Genomic DNA, 15,235 nt, shown 5'->3' with positions numbered 1-15,235 from the left:
CCTATTATTGGTGGAAATCTAAATTAGTATAGTCATTATGGAAAACAGAATAGAGGTTCCTCAAAAAATTAAAAACAGAACCATCATATGATCCAGCAATCCCACTACTGGATATATATTTAAAGAAAATCAAATCAGCCTGTCAAACAGGCATCTGCACTCCCATGTTTATTGCAGCATTATTCACAATAGCCAAGATATGGAATCAACCTAAGTATCTGTCAATGAATGAAAGGATTTAAAAATGTGGTATACACACACAATGGAATTCTATTCATCATAAAAGAGAAGAAACCCGTCATTTGCAACAACATGGATGAATCTGGAGAACGTTATGTTAAATAAAATAAGCCAGGTACAGAAATACAAATACTACATGATCTCATTCATATGTGAAATATGAGAAAGGTAGTCTCATAGAGGTAGAGAATATAATGGTGGTTACCAGGATCTGAGGTGGTTGGAGGAGCAGGGGATACAAAATTTCAGTTAGGTAGGATGAATAAGTTTAAGATATCCATTGTATGATATGGTGACTATAGTTAATATATTCTTGAATAATGTTAAAAGAGTGAATTTAAAGTGTTTTCACCACAAAACTTATGCCTATGTGAGATAATGCATGTTACTTAACTAAAGGTAGCATTCCACAATGTATATATACCTCAAAACAATGTGTTTTACATGGTAAATACAAATAATTTTACCTGTCAACTTAACAAGAATTTTTAAAAACTTTCAACTCATAAGTCCCTCATCTCTAAAGCATTTCCTAACATTCCTTTACTCCACTTTAGGGAGAACCAGCTCTTTCCTTTGCACTCCAACAGAGTCTGTGGAATTTTTCTTTCCATGATGCACACTCTAAGACTCTAAGCTCCAAGAAGACAGGTTTTACGTCTTAGTTATCCACTTATCCTCCAGGCCTAGCACAGTGATTGGCACATAGTAGGCATTCAATAAATTTTTGTTGAATGAATAAACTAGATGGTAGTCACTTGCCAAGATGTATGCTTTCTAAAATTGGGACTCACTATAATTTTTATTCAAAAAAATGCCAAAATGGTATTTTATAGCTGAAAACTTAATATCATTCCAAGATCCTCATAAATATTGATGGTTTTTTTGGGAGCTAATCTCCAGTGATGGTCCCCACTGAAACGTGCCTCATAGTATTCATGTGTAGTTCCCCACCCTTGAGTCTGGGCTGGCCCTGTAACTTGCTTTTTGACCAATAAAATGAGGTGGAAATGACGCTGTATGACTTCCGGGGCTGGGTCAGGTCTTACAGCCTCTATCCAAGCCTCCTGGAATGCTTGCTCTTGGGATACTCCTTCTGGGATCCCAGCTACTGTGCTGGGTGGAGCTCAGGTTACATGAAGAGGCCACATGTAGACTATGTGATGTGCTTTCCCAGACTGCTGCTGGGCTCTTGGCCAACAATCAGCTTCAACTGTCACCACAGGAGTGAGGCACAGTGAACATCAGGCCCACTGAGCCTTCAGACTGAAACTCACTTCACCATTTGACTGCAACATGACGTCCCTGGATGAGAACCATCCAGCTGAGCCCGTTCAACCTTCAGAATTATGGGAGATAATAAAATTATGTTTTAAGCCAATAAGTTTTGGAGTGCTTTGTTAAGCAGCAATGGATCACCAGAACACCTTCAAAGTGAATAAAATATGCTTGAAATTATTAAGTCAGGATAGTTTAAATTGTCTGGTTACAATTGACTTTGGAGTTCTGTGCTACATTATTTCACAAATAACCTGCTTGACCTCATGCCTCAATGATTGCTTTTAAGTGCACAGTTTCCTTTATTTAGAGAGTTAGTATTGATATAGTTACATATTTATCTTTAAAAATCTTAGTTAAGTTCTCTTAACACATTCATACACACCAAACCCTTAAACAGTGAATAACAGGATGATGAAAAATGATGGTATAAATTCCGTTTCATAGTAACCAGTAAATTTTTATTTTATTGGATTGAAACTAAAAAAAAATCTTTTTATGATCCTATTAGCAGTCATTTTCTAGTAAAATAATCTGTGGCAGGGTTTAGTCAGTAATATTTATTTCACTTCTATCTGTTGGATAGTTCTCTCTCTCCCTCCATTTAGAAATTAAACTCTAATTTACATACAGTAAAATCATGCTTATTTGTATATAGTTTTATAAACCAAATGCAAAATTATTCAAACGTATAGTTTCTACATTTGACTAATATAGACAGCTGTGTAACTACTGCAACAATCAAGAAACAGAATAATTCCATCATCTCCGAAAGTAGTCTTGTGCCCCTTTGTAGTCAAGTCTCTTCCCACCCCCTGGCTACCACTGATTAAAAAAAATAATTTATTGAAGTGAAATTCATATAACATAAAGCTAACCATTTTAAAGTGAAAAATTCTGTGACATTTAATACATTCACAGTGTTGTGCAACACTACCCTACCCCTGTCTAGTTTGAAAACATTTCCATTACTTCAAAGTAAAATTCCTTACAGTTTTCTCCCTCTTCCTTGCAACTATCAATCTGTATTCTGTCTCTATGGATTTATCTAGTCTGGATATTTTATACAGATGGAATCATACAATATGTGACCTTTTATATCTGGCTTCTTTAACTTAGCATAATGTTTTCATGGTTCATCCACATTGTAGCATGCATCAGTACTTCATTCTTTTTCATGGCTGAATAATATTCCATGGTATGTATAAAATCTGTATTATTTTTGTCCCTATAATTTTGCCTTTGTAAGAGTGTCATATGAAATGCAATTATATCATCCGTCAGCTTTTGAATCCAATGAGATGTTTTGATCTGTGCTTTTAGAGTGTGTGGATACCTTCCCTATCAGTTACTAAACTTTTTTTTCTCATGGTTCTGTGGTGGCATGATATTTGGACTTATAACTTACGTGTAACCTCCTGCTCTATGCTTTATCAAATTTACTCATATTTACATTGAGGCCTTGCCCTAAGCCTGAACACTCAACGTTAGTCACCATCACTTTAAGGAAAGATTTTTGGTGTGAAATCAGCGAACACAAATTCTTAATCTTCACCTTAAATTCCAAAGCCATTTCATGGGTATAAGCAAGATTTGTGGAGAATACTTAACGAGTCAGGATTATTTTTCCCCCATAAGGCACAGAAGAGAAGAGAAAAACTGTGGGCTGGAGAGGTGAGATAGAGGCAGGAGTAAGAGATCTCTGAGAAAGCAGAAACTTCCGCTGCTCATGCCCATCCTAGAGAGCAGCACTGGGGGAGCAGCAGTGTGCTGGTGAGGGAGAAAAGGAAAAATTAGTTGGGCAGACAGGTAAAGATGGGTCCTTGGTAAAACTCCTTCAAACAGAGAAAAGCCTGAAAAATGAAGGCTATAGGCACAAATAGAGCAGCCTGGGGAAAACTCAGGCTGCAGCTACACTGATAAGAAAGCAAGACCCAACACAGCAGCCTTTGTTCTTGGTATAATCAGCAGGCTCCCAGGAAAAAGTTTCCTCCCCTTTTCAAGCATGTACACAGGGGGCTCCAGGGGAGCTTGCATGGGGAGGGGGTGGGGCTTACCAAGAACATACCCACAGTTGCAGAGAAGCTGAACTTTGTGCTTGCCTAAAGACATGCCCACAGCTGCACAGATTAGGAGAGTTACACAGCTCCACAGATAAGGGAAGTTACAGAAACAGCTACAGAGATGAGGAGAGGTTCTCATAAAAGCTTTTGGATTCAACTGTAAAAACGGCAACCCCTCTTTTGGGCCCTCTCTCCGTGGCAACCCTTCTTTTGGGCACTTTTTTCTTTCACTTATTAAACTTTTGCTCCAATCTCGCCCTTTGTGTCCACACTCCTTAATTTTCTTGGTAGTGAGACAAAGAACTTCAGGTGATACCTTACAAAGAGAGACTGCTACATTGTGGTGCACTGGCTGAAAGCCAAGAGGTGACAAACTGTGTAACATTGGGACACTGAGATCCACATGAGCACACGAGGGCAGAGGGAGCTTGAGATGATGTCCAGGATGAGTTCTGGGACAGCATGCCTGGCTCCAGAGCTTCCCTCCCACACTGGTGGGATGCCCCACACAAGTAAAGATGAGGAGCGTAGGTATCAACACAGCCAACAACCTACTTGGTTTTCTGCCCTTGGCAGAGCACAGTTTCATACCACTCAAGAAGGGCTTGCAAATTAGCCAAGAGGAAGTGTGAGAGCAGGTGGGCCTGAAGGGGTCTCTTGGTAGAAAGACCAGCAGTTTTGAGTGCTCACTTTGTGGCTGGAGACCAGATAGGAATTCAGCTCCCCCAGCACATGCTGGCTCTGGAGGATCATCAGATCTGAGGTCCAAACTGAGCAGAACATCTCAGCAGATGCCAGTGTAAGGCAGATGATGGCCACAAGGGAGGAGATGCCTTTTCCAGGTGTCACAGGGCTGCACAAGTCCCCAAGAGCTTAGAAACGACCTTGAGAAATGGAGGAGGAGGAGGAGGAAATGCTGAACTGTTTTTAAATTTGAAACGGCTAATGTACCTGGAGTTTTCTAGGAGTGTAATTTCTCCCAGCAGTTGGAACTGGAGCTTGACAGAGATGAGGAGTGGCAGACTTACTAGCCTCTGTGTGCCTCAGTCGTTTCAGCTGGCAAAGAGGGAGGCAGTCATAGTACTTCCCCGCAAAGGTTACTGTAAGGGTGAAATAAGCTAATGTGTGCACAGCATTTAGGATGGTGCCTGGCACACAGCAAGCATTCACTAAATGTTTGCTCTCATTGTCTGCAAAATACATACCTACATACCACGAACAAACAAACTGAAAAACAAAAAATGACAGAAAATAAAGGCATTGTTGGAAAAACTTATCTATTGTAGTTCTGTGGTATTGACAAGTGAACAAGGGAGTCAGACTTCCTGCCCTTTGGAGCTTTCAATTTAAGACATATTCAAACTTCTGACAGTCCCTAATGTTGCAGAAAAAGCTAAAGCTGAAATAAATGTTGACTGTGGCCAGGCACGCTGGCTCATGCCTGAAATCTTAGCACTTTAGGAGGCCGAGGCGGGCAGATCATGAGGTCAGGAGATCGAGACCATCCTGGCTAACACGGTGAAACCCCATCTCTACTAAAAATAGAAAAATTAGCCGGGCATGGTGGCATGCACCTGTAGTCCCAGCTACTTGGGAGGCTGAGGCAGAAGAATCCATTGAACCCGGGAGGCGGAGGTTGAAGTGAGCCGAGATCATGCCACTGCACTCCCGCCTGGTGACAAAGAGACTCAGTCTCTTAAAAAAAAAAATTGTTGACTGCACGCTAAGCATCAGCCAATTAAGATCATAAGACTGGTTGGTTATTTTAGGAAGGTTTTATAGGGTCTTTGCAGTTGGGGAGTCACCTGAGATCTTTTATTTATTAATTTTTTTTTTTGAGACAGAGAGTACGGCGATGTGATCACAGCTCACTGCAGCCTTGACCTCCCAGGCTCAAGTGATCCTCCCACCTCAGCCTCTTGAGTAGCTAGGACCACAGGCGAGAGCCACCACTCCTGGCCAATTTTGTTTAGTTTTTGTAGCGACAAGGTCTGACTAGGTTGCCCAGGCTGGTTTTGAACTCCTGGGCTCAAGTGATCCTCCTGCCTCAGCCTCCCAAAGTGCTGGGATTACAGGCATGAGCCACTGTGCCTGGCTTTCACCTGGGATCTTACCTTCAACCTTGTACCTTGATGGGCTTGACTCAGTGTATAGTCTTCCTATAATCTGACTCTCTCTCTCTTTTCTTTCCGTATATATTAAATGCAAAAATATTTTTCTGTTCAGCCAACCTTTTCAGTGGTTTAAAAGATGTATTGGTCAATTTGATAATAGCATATCATTATAAGTGTGTTATTACCAGGAATTAGCAGCCAAGATAAAACATATGATAAGAGAGTTCCTTGTAGCTTCCTTGCTCATCTTACATTGCCCATCGTAACATTTTTAGGATTGTTAACCATATTATTTTTTCATGTTTCACAGTACTGCACTTATAATTAGTGCCTATCAATGTCTGTTATCATACTGTCCTCTTGACTTTCAGCCAGTTAATTAATTGTTGGATTGCTTTTCAGAGTACTGGCCGCCTTCCCTATGATGTGCTGCCGCCCCTCCCGCTGATCATCTTACTCTTCTGTTCTTTGCTATTTTCAGACACTATTTTGCACTCATTGTGCACAAGTTCAAAGCGTAGTCCTGTGAAGACAGCTGAGTGCCTTGTCTAATTTTTCAGCACCAAAACCAAATAAACAAAAAACACATAAAGTCCATTTAAAATATCCACACTGTCAGGGAACAGAGAAGGTTTTCTCTCATGTGAAATCTTCTCCAGGAAACCATGAGGCCTGAGGCTCCCATGGCATACACATGCTTGCTTTAGGTGCTTACGTTAAGATGGTATTTCATTGGTTTTGGATGGTCCCTTCCACAGAGCTCAGATGCTATGCTTCTTTCTATTTTAAAAGGGGGGAAAAAGATTAGCTTTTCATCCAAAATACTCATGTTTTTCTAGCATATTAAAATTCATTCGTGACTAAGTCATTACAGTGAAGTACTTGGAAACTTTTCTATTCTAGAGAGTTCTGGGCACAAACACATTTACAGTGTGCACTAATGTCAGGCTCATGTCCTCATGTCCTCCAAGGGACGGGGATGAGCTGGGTCGTAAACCAAACAGTGGGACTCTGGCAATCTCTTTTAGCTCAGGCAGATACAAAATTGAGGATCCAAAAGAAGCCTTCGAGAGGTCACGGCAGGTTGCTCTCAGGAAAAGAGAATCAGTAATTTATTTTTCAGCAATCTCTTAGAAAGCCTCTGTGACAGTTATGTTTCCTTGTAAGCTGCTTTGGAGCCACTCACCACTCTGGAATTGCAGTGTAGGCTACGAACAGTCCGGCTTCGTAAGAACATGCAAGTGAGGACCCACGAGGAGATATTCACGTGCTTTTTAAACTGCTTCTCTCACTTTGCTTCCCAAACTGCCTCAGTTGAGGCAAGGGAGCCAACACTGGTGAGTTCCCTCCCGCGGCTTGCTCTGCCGTGGAGTTCAAGGATGCCGGAATGCCTGTGTCCTGAAAACACGGCGCGGTGCCGTTGGGCTGATGGGAAGTCCTGAACAGCTTGCTGAATTATTACTTCATTCTCGGCTGAAGCAGCAGGAGGCGAGATGATGAGTGAAGGAAAAAACCCATGGACTCCAGCGTGGGCTGAAGGAACCAAAACAAACACTGAGAAGACAGGCCAATACTGAAATCTGTTTTAAGGATGGAGCGCGCAGGAATGTTTCACCATATTTTGTCTAAGGAACAGATTTCATTTTTTAATGGCTGTATTAATCAGTGGAAGCAGAAGGGCAGGAAGGAATCAGTTTTCCCCTCTCCCCAACGCCTCCCGTGGCTCACAGGGACATTCCCCCCATTCTTTGTACTGAAGGTGGCCTGGACGTTTTAGAGGCGTGAGACAGGTTCTGAACTCGCATGCCCTTTCTTTCTCCTTCCCGAATAAATTTTGTGTAAGAATATTTGGGACAAGGAATCCACCATGGCGGGGTGCAAGAAAAACGTTTCACAAATTATGAGTTCCCATTCTCCAGGCAGCTCAGCTCTGCCTAACAGCTCTAATTTCCTAGACAAATAGTCCTCCCTCTCCTCTCCAGCTGCTCACAGGCGCCTCTCTCTGGGTATTCTTTTTAAAATCTCTCCCTTGGGGAATTTTTAAAAAAGCTTCTCGCACCAGATTTTCATGGTTCCATCCATCTCCCCACTTTTTTGGTCAAGGCCTTCCTCCCAAATATCCATTGCTTTTTCAACCCACTCATACTACTTGCTCAACTGTTGGTTGAGCTTCTCCCAGCCTCCTGCCACTGTCACTGGGCCAGTGGAAGCCAGTCCCTTACCTCTTTGTTCTATTGTTTTACGGCAAGATGACAAACTTCTACATTTTTGAAGTACTTTTCACTGACTTGATACCAAGTATTTTGGTAATCACAAAGTGATCAAACACATATTCTCTTTTTCCAGTTACATAATGAGATCAAATATTGATTAGCAGTGAGTAGATAGATGTATATTGTACACACACACACACACACACACACACACAACCATCCTCCTTTTGGTCTATTACTTCAAAGGGCAGACACATTTGTGTTGACATTTCAGTCATCCAAGAAACCTGCCAATTTCACTTCCTTTTTGTATTTTCCTCCAGTTTTCAGGAAAGAGTTGGGGGAACTAGCTTACCATGGGTGGCATAAGCTGAGGGGATGATAATTTTTCACAGTATTAATAAAAGTAGACATTGTTCCAGGCTAATAGTAAGCTGCAATCTAGACTTATAACTGTAGAGGGCGCTCTTGATTTAATAATGATAGCATTGCCATTGTCACTCCAGGAAGCTGGGTGGTGACAGAGTATCCTTTTATTACTAAGTATTTTATGGGGAAAGAGATAAGGTGCCTTTTGGAATAGACAAGAAATCTATATTGTTTCACATTACCTTTTATAACATGTTTTCTTAAGAATAAGCTCATCATCTAATTTGTAGCCCCTGGTTACAATTTTGTTAAAAGTGCAGAAGCTTCCAACCAATGAGAATGAATCTCATCAATGTCTCATACCTTGTGTGGTCTTGCCACTTGGTAATGGGTGCTTTGCGTGCTGGGAGGTGTGAGTGATCTTCCAAAAATGGCAAGTGGGCTGGGCACTCCTTTGTAGAAAAGCCTTCGGTGGGTTTCAATTTCATTTAGCACGAACTCCCCATTTCTTACTGTGCCCTACCAAGGCCTTCTAGGATATAGCCTCTTCCGACCCTTCAAGCTCTCTTTCTCTCTTCCTTCCCAGTGTCTGGGCCGAATCTGGGACGGCACATGGACCTTGCCAAGCGGGGCACACTCTGTGCCATCTGTCTTTGCTCTTCCATCTGCACAGTGAGCTCTTCTGTGCATCTTCCAAAGGCTGGCTGCTTCCCATTTCTCAGTCCTCTGGTCATGGAAACCCCTTGGAAGGAACTTTTTTGTCTACCTTATCTAGGCCCAGCCACAGCCAGCTTTTCTTTTTTAATTAAAAATTTAATTGTGATATAATTCACATAAGATTTCACAAAATACCACATTCACCATTTAAAAGTGTACAATTCAATGGTTTTCGGTATATTCACAGTATTATATGGCCATCACCACTATCTAACTTCAGAACATTTCCATTGCCCCCAAAAGAAACCTCATACCATGAAGAAGTCACGGCCCACCTCGTATTCCTCCCAGCCCCTGGCATCCACTCATCTACCGTCTGTCTCTATGGAATTGCCTGTGCTGGATATGACACACCCACTTCTTTTTCAATGCTAAAGCACCCTGTTTGTTTCCTTCCTGGCATGGATGTATCTGCTCATTTACTTGCTTACCATTTATTCTCACAATCTATGAATAAGTCGCAGAGTTTCTTCACAGTTCGGTCTGCCCAGCCTTTAAAGTGAGCCCAGCCTTTCACCGTAGGATCCAATCTATGTGGTGGTGCAGCTACTTCTGCTCCTGTGGAAGAGACTCCTCTGTGGTAGCATGCCCTCCAAGAGCTCTTGAGGGCTCCATATCTTTTGAAGGATTTTCTGCTTTTCACTTGCAACCCACAGAGTCATAAACTGATTTAATCACCTTCTTCAGAGTACTTCAGAGTACTGCGTGCATTTGTAGAACACTCTGTAAGGCCTGGGCTATTGCTGCCGCAATAAATAACAGTAACCTTTACAGAGCATGGGCCATATGTCAGGCACAGGGATATATGCTTCACTGGCATTTTTTCCACTTGGTTTTATTAGTCCTGTGAAATAGGCATAATTATGGTATCCCATTTTAAAGATGAGAGAATTGAGGTTAAGGGAATTGGCACATTTTACTCAGTTTGTGGCAGAGTGGGGACTGGAGTCCCAGCAGTTAGACCTCCAGAGCTCATGCTCTTAATTACTCTGCTATTTCTTCAGCCTGTTAGACTTCAGTTAAGTGTTAGCATGAGGTGATGCTGTAATGTTTGCATGTGGCATATGAATATTATTGCTCCCAGTAAGATTGTTCACAATGACATCATAGACAAAGAAATGTTTCCTCGAGTTCCTAGTATAGCAGCTGAGCAGCAGTTTTTGTTATATGGGATTCTTTTCTGCCCTTTAGTTTTGGAAGTGACCAGCAAGGTGTCCTGGGAATGCCAAGGGGCTGTGTAAGCCTTTGTGCCTGGATGAAAGGAGGAGGCATGAGATGGCAGCTCATGCTTCCAGAGCAGGTGGCCCTTGGAAGAACTTGGTTTCCTGCAGGAGGGTTGACTCCCAGAAGAACTACATATCAAAAGCTTAGGCATGTGTATTAGTCAGAGTTCTCTGGAGAAATAGAACTAATACAAGATATGAGATATATATATATATATAAATAAATTGATTTTTAAGGGATTGGCTTATGTGATTATGGAAGCTGGAAGTCCCAAATCTACAGGTTGGACCAGCAGACTAGAGAACCCGGGAAGTGCCAGTGCTGCGGTTCAAGTCTGAAGGCTGTCTGCTGCAGGATTTACACTTGCTCAGGAAAGGTCAGTCTTTTGTTCCATTTAGGCCTTCAACTGATTGAATGAGGCCCACCCATATTATGGAGGGCACTCTGCTTTACTCAAAGTCCACTCATTTAACGTAAATCTCATCCAAAACCACTTACACAGAAACATCCAGAATAATGTTTGACCACATATCTGGGCTCTGTGGTCAAACATATATCTGGGCCAAGTTGATATAAACTTAACCATCAAGGTGAAGTATGCAGTGCTTAGGTCCAGTTTACCTAGGATCTAGGCTGGAAGGCAAGGAGGGCAGTGTTGTTGGGAGGGCATTCTACCTCCTACAAGGTGCGGGGAGTCTGGATCTCATCTACTGTAAGGGATGACCAGTCGGCTCTCCAAGGGTGGTTCTGGTGGAGAAAGATGTGTCTCAGCCATCTCGAGTTTGCCCGGAGACCAAACACTTGTCAGAGACCCACCTTTGGGTTGGTGGGTCGAACAGCAAATGGTCCCTGCACTTTCTCACTGGGTGGATCTCAGGGACTAAGTGATTATTCACCCACAGAAGGCCCACTTGGTGCTGGCTTGAGCCATCTCTGCATTGCATTCATCCATTCAACAATATCTGTTGACTGTTTATTTCATGCCAGGGCTCTCCTAAGTAGGGGGGATACCGCAGTGAACAGACAAAAATCTCTGTCCTCAAGAAATTTACATTCTGGGAGTGAGAAGAGACAGACATCTAAAGAAAATAAAGAAGTAAAGTAGTATATTGTAGACCAGATAGTGATAAGTGCCATGAGGAAAAATAAAGGTGAGAGGGGAAATGAGGAATGCCGTCGTCAGTGGGGTGGAGGTTAAGGGGGTAGGGATTAGGGGTGCTGGTGGCTTGTACTGTGACGTAGGGTGGTCAGGGAAGGCCTCCCTGTATAAAAGATGCCTTTTGAGTGAAGAGCAAATCATGAGGAAACAGGAGGAAGGGAACCTCGGGCAGAGGGCACAGCGAGTGCAAAGCCTCTGAGGAAGGACTGCGCCTGCTGTGTCTGAGGACCCCAGAGGCCAGAGGGCCTGGGACAGAGCAGGGAGGAGGAGCATGGGGTGAAGTGCAATGAGAGAAGACCAGGACCAATAGGAGACCGGAGGGAGTGAGGCCCCAGCACCACTGTGAGGCCTGGCTTCTAATCTGAGAGATCCGGCGGCCAGTGGAGGGGTTTGTGTGGAGGAGTGACATGGTCTGGCTGCTCTGTTGGGACAGATGGTGGGGTGTGTGTGGGAGGGTGGAGGGGACAGCCAGGCAGAATCAGCGAGACTCTTGCTGGAATCCAGGGGAGAGATGGTGGTACCTGGGACCAGCGTGGTGGGGAGAAGTGTCCGGGTTCTAGATCTGCCTTGGAGTTCAGGCTGAAAGGATCTGCAGCCTGGAGTGAGGACTCTGTGAAGTGTGTGTGTGTGTGTGTGTGTGTGTGTGTGTGTGTGTGTGTGTGTGTTGTTGAACAGGGGGAGGTTTAAAATTTACCTTCCCATCCAGCCCTCTCCTGCACAACCTTGCATCAAGGTTGGAAGGGGATGGTCTTTAGACTTTAGGATTTCTGCCCTCAACACGAATGTCTGAGAACTGCCTTTGGGGGCTATTGTAGGAGGTGAAACCAATTTGATCATAATGGGAGAGAAAACCCCTCCATGGCCCAGGGTGGATTTACCTGATCACCCATCTTTCCCGGTCCTTGGTGCCCTGCAGACATCTGCGACCCAGTGGCCACTCAAAGGAAATGACCTCATGAGCGTGCCTTTCAAGCCACACAGGATGGGTTGGAGTGCGACATTTGGCCGGTCGCTCTGGTTTACACCAAATCCAACAACTTGTGGCCTGCAGATCCTCAGTATAAATAGCTGGAAAAGCCTGACCTTGACAAGCTCATTTCTCATTCCTTTCTTGTTACAGGTAATAGAGCTGAAAATGTGGTTTTAATTATAGCACTAATGAAAACTGAAAATCCAGACAGACACTTGATGAACTCTGCTGCGCTTTATATTACATTTGTGCTAACTACAAAGTGCCCAGCTGGGTGTAACATGATCCCCTTTCCTCGAGCATCCGCCTGACTGAAGCTGTATAATTGATGTGTACTTTGGCAGGAGGTCAGCTTAAAGGTTTTTTTTTTTAGATTTTTTTTTTTTTTAAACATCTTTAACGGTATTTTGGGGAAAGGAGTACGTTTATTACCTGGGCTGGGAGAACATTTCTCTGGGTTGCCTGACATGCCCCACCCCCATTCCAAACTTCTTCTAGAGCATTCCATACAGCACCTTCAGGAGAAGCTCCAGGGCCAGAAGTGAGTTGAGAGACGCCTTTAACTTGGAGCCCTGTAACTTTGTTGTCGGCCAGTGACTTTACCACACAGCCCTCCTCTCTATTCCTACCTGTCAGGGATGTGTTCAGAGTCTCTGGAAGGGACAGTTATGGTAGCTATGCCATGGAGTCTGTGACCTGTTGGCCTCGCGTGCGGGCCCTTGTCTGCTGCACGGCCTCTCTCCCCAGGCCATGTGGCTCCCTACGCGTAGAGGTGCTGAATAAAATACAGGACGCCCAGTTACATTTGAATTTCATTTGTTGTTTATCTGGAATTCAAATGTAACTGGGCATCCTGTAGTTTTATTTTTGAATCTGGCAACCCAGCTCATAGAGTTTTTGTGGCTGGACAGGGTTTCGGAAGGGACTTAGGAAGAATTCCTGCCATGACTTAGAGACGATGTAAGGTTAACTCTGCTTTAGCTAACCACAGACCTTCATCCACATCCCATTAGACTACCACATGGCTCTCTCACCCTGCTCCTTAGGCTGCACCCTGAATTCACTCCTGTGGTTCTAGATGATTGGAATTCATGGCACGGCCAACCTTAAAAACAGTGAAAGGTTCTGTAGAGACCCACTGGTGATCATGGTGTCTTTACGGGCTAGGTGGGTGGCCAAGTTACATCATCTCCTTCTTGTTTAGTTTATAATCTTTTTGTTTTTATTTACATTTTTGAATGGGTAATCTATTCATATTACTTACAGAGATTTCAATAAAACATGAAAGGTATACAGTAAGAAGTCTCCCTTTCCCTTTTCTTGTTCAGCCATCCAGTTCCTTCTCTTGTAGGCAACACATACTATTAGTTCCTTATTTTTCCTTCTAGAGATATTTATGCATAGATACACAAATAAGTATGTATCCTCCCTCTTCCTGATTTCTACACAGCTGTCAACATATTGGACCCACTGTGCTCATTGCATTAAAAGTGTCTTCTTTTCTTCACCTCCAATATCTTGGAGATCTTCTCATACCACAGCATAAAAAACTTACGATTTCTTTTATGGCTCCATTGTGTGGTCATATCATTATTCATTTATTTATTTGAGACAGGGTCTGGCTCTGTCGCCCAGGCTGGAATGCAGTGGCTTGATCTCAGCTCACTGCAGCCTCCACTTTTTAGGCTCAGGTAATCCTCCCACCTCAGCTTCCCCAGTAGCTGCGACTACTGGCATGTGCCACCACCCCTGGCTAATTTTTGTATTTTTTTGTAGATACGAGGTTTTGCTATGTTGGCCAGGCTGGTCTTGAACTCCTGGGATCAAGCAATCTACCCACCTTGCCCTCCCAAAGTGCTGGGATTATAGGTGTGGGCCATTGCGCCCAGCCCCATCATTTAATTGGTTTCCTTTTGATGAATGTTTATGTGGATTCCAATTGTTTGCTGTTACACACAGCAATGCAGTATATGCGTTATTTGCATTTATGTGAATGTTTTAGGTTAAATTCCTAGATATGGAGCTGTTGGGCCAGAGTACATGCATACATTTGTAGTCTGCCAAGTTGTTCTCTGTGTTAGTTTCTCATAGCTGCTATAACAAGCTACCATAAATGCAGTGGCTTTAAACAGCACAAAATTATTATCTTACAATTCTGGAGGCCTAAAGTCCTCAAACCAAGATGTGGCAGGGTTGTGCTCCTTCTGGAGACTCTAGAGGAGAATCCATTTCCTTGCCTTTTCCAGATTCTCAAAGCTGCCTGCACTCCTTGGCTTGTGAGCTCTTCCTCCATCTTCAAGGCCAGCTATGTGGCATCTGCAAATCCCTATTTCTCTGGCCACTGCTTCTGTTATCACAGCTCTGCTAGCTCTGACACTCCTGCCTCACTTTTTAAAAGAGCATTATGATGATATTGGGCTCACCTGGATAATCCAGGACACTCTCTCCATTTCTAGGTCCACAACTTTAATCACTTATACAAAGTTCCTTTTGTCATGTAAGGTAATATAGTCACAGGTTTCAGGGAGTAGCATGTGGACATCTTTGTGGGGTCATTATTCAGATGGCCACACTCTCAATAGAGTTTGTCCCAAGTTAAACTCCCAACACAGCCCTACTTGCAGAACGTGCATTCAAAATTTCTAAATCTTTACCAACCTGGGAGGTTAAACAAATGGCATCTCCATGTAAAGTTTACATAGCATTTTTCCTATTATGGGGATGGGGGACCTATCCTTTAAGAGTCATCTGTTTTTTGTTTTTTTTTTTACTTTCTTTTTGAATATCTGTTCAAATACTTGCTTATTTGTCTATCAGGTTGTTAGCTGGAAAATGATTATATATTAGTGAGAGTAGATGGTGTTTCTGAAAACAGATTGCACTTTTTT

At 43.1% G+C, this 15,235-nt stretch overlaps 1 long non-coding RNA gene across 4 annotated transcripts in view; it reads left to right on the top strand.

Annotated features, from left to right (window-relative positions):
- Positions 1-15,235, top strand: part of LOC108513665 (uncharacterized) — a 71,629-nt gene that overhangs the window by 37,290 nt on the left and 19,104 nt on the right. The window contains exons 3-4 of one of the 4 annotated variants that reach the window (XR_001880974.1): positions 10,455-10,594; positions 12,498-12,694. The exons of 2 other annotated variants lie outside the window; for them this stretch is intronic. This is a non-coding gene — a long non-coding RNA (uncharacterized LOC108513665). The remainder of the gene's footprint in view (positions 1-10,454; positions 10,595-12,497; positions 12,695-15,235) is intronic. One more of the 4 variants, XR_001880973.1, reaches the window with a different exon arrangement.

This window comes from Rhinopithecus bieti, unplaced genomic scaffold (assembly GCF_001698545.2).
Source record: "Rhinopithecus bieti isolate Rb0 unplaced genomic scaffold, ASM169854v2 scaffold_29928, whole genome shotgun sequence".
Taxonomy (NCBI): Eukaryota; Metazoa; Chordata; class Mammalia; order Primates; family Cercopithecidae; genus Rhinopithecus; species Rhinopithecus bieti.
This window is presented reverse-complemented; position numbering and strand designations above follow the sequence as displayed.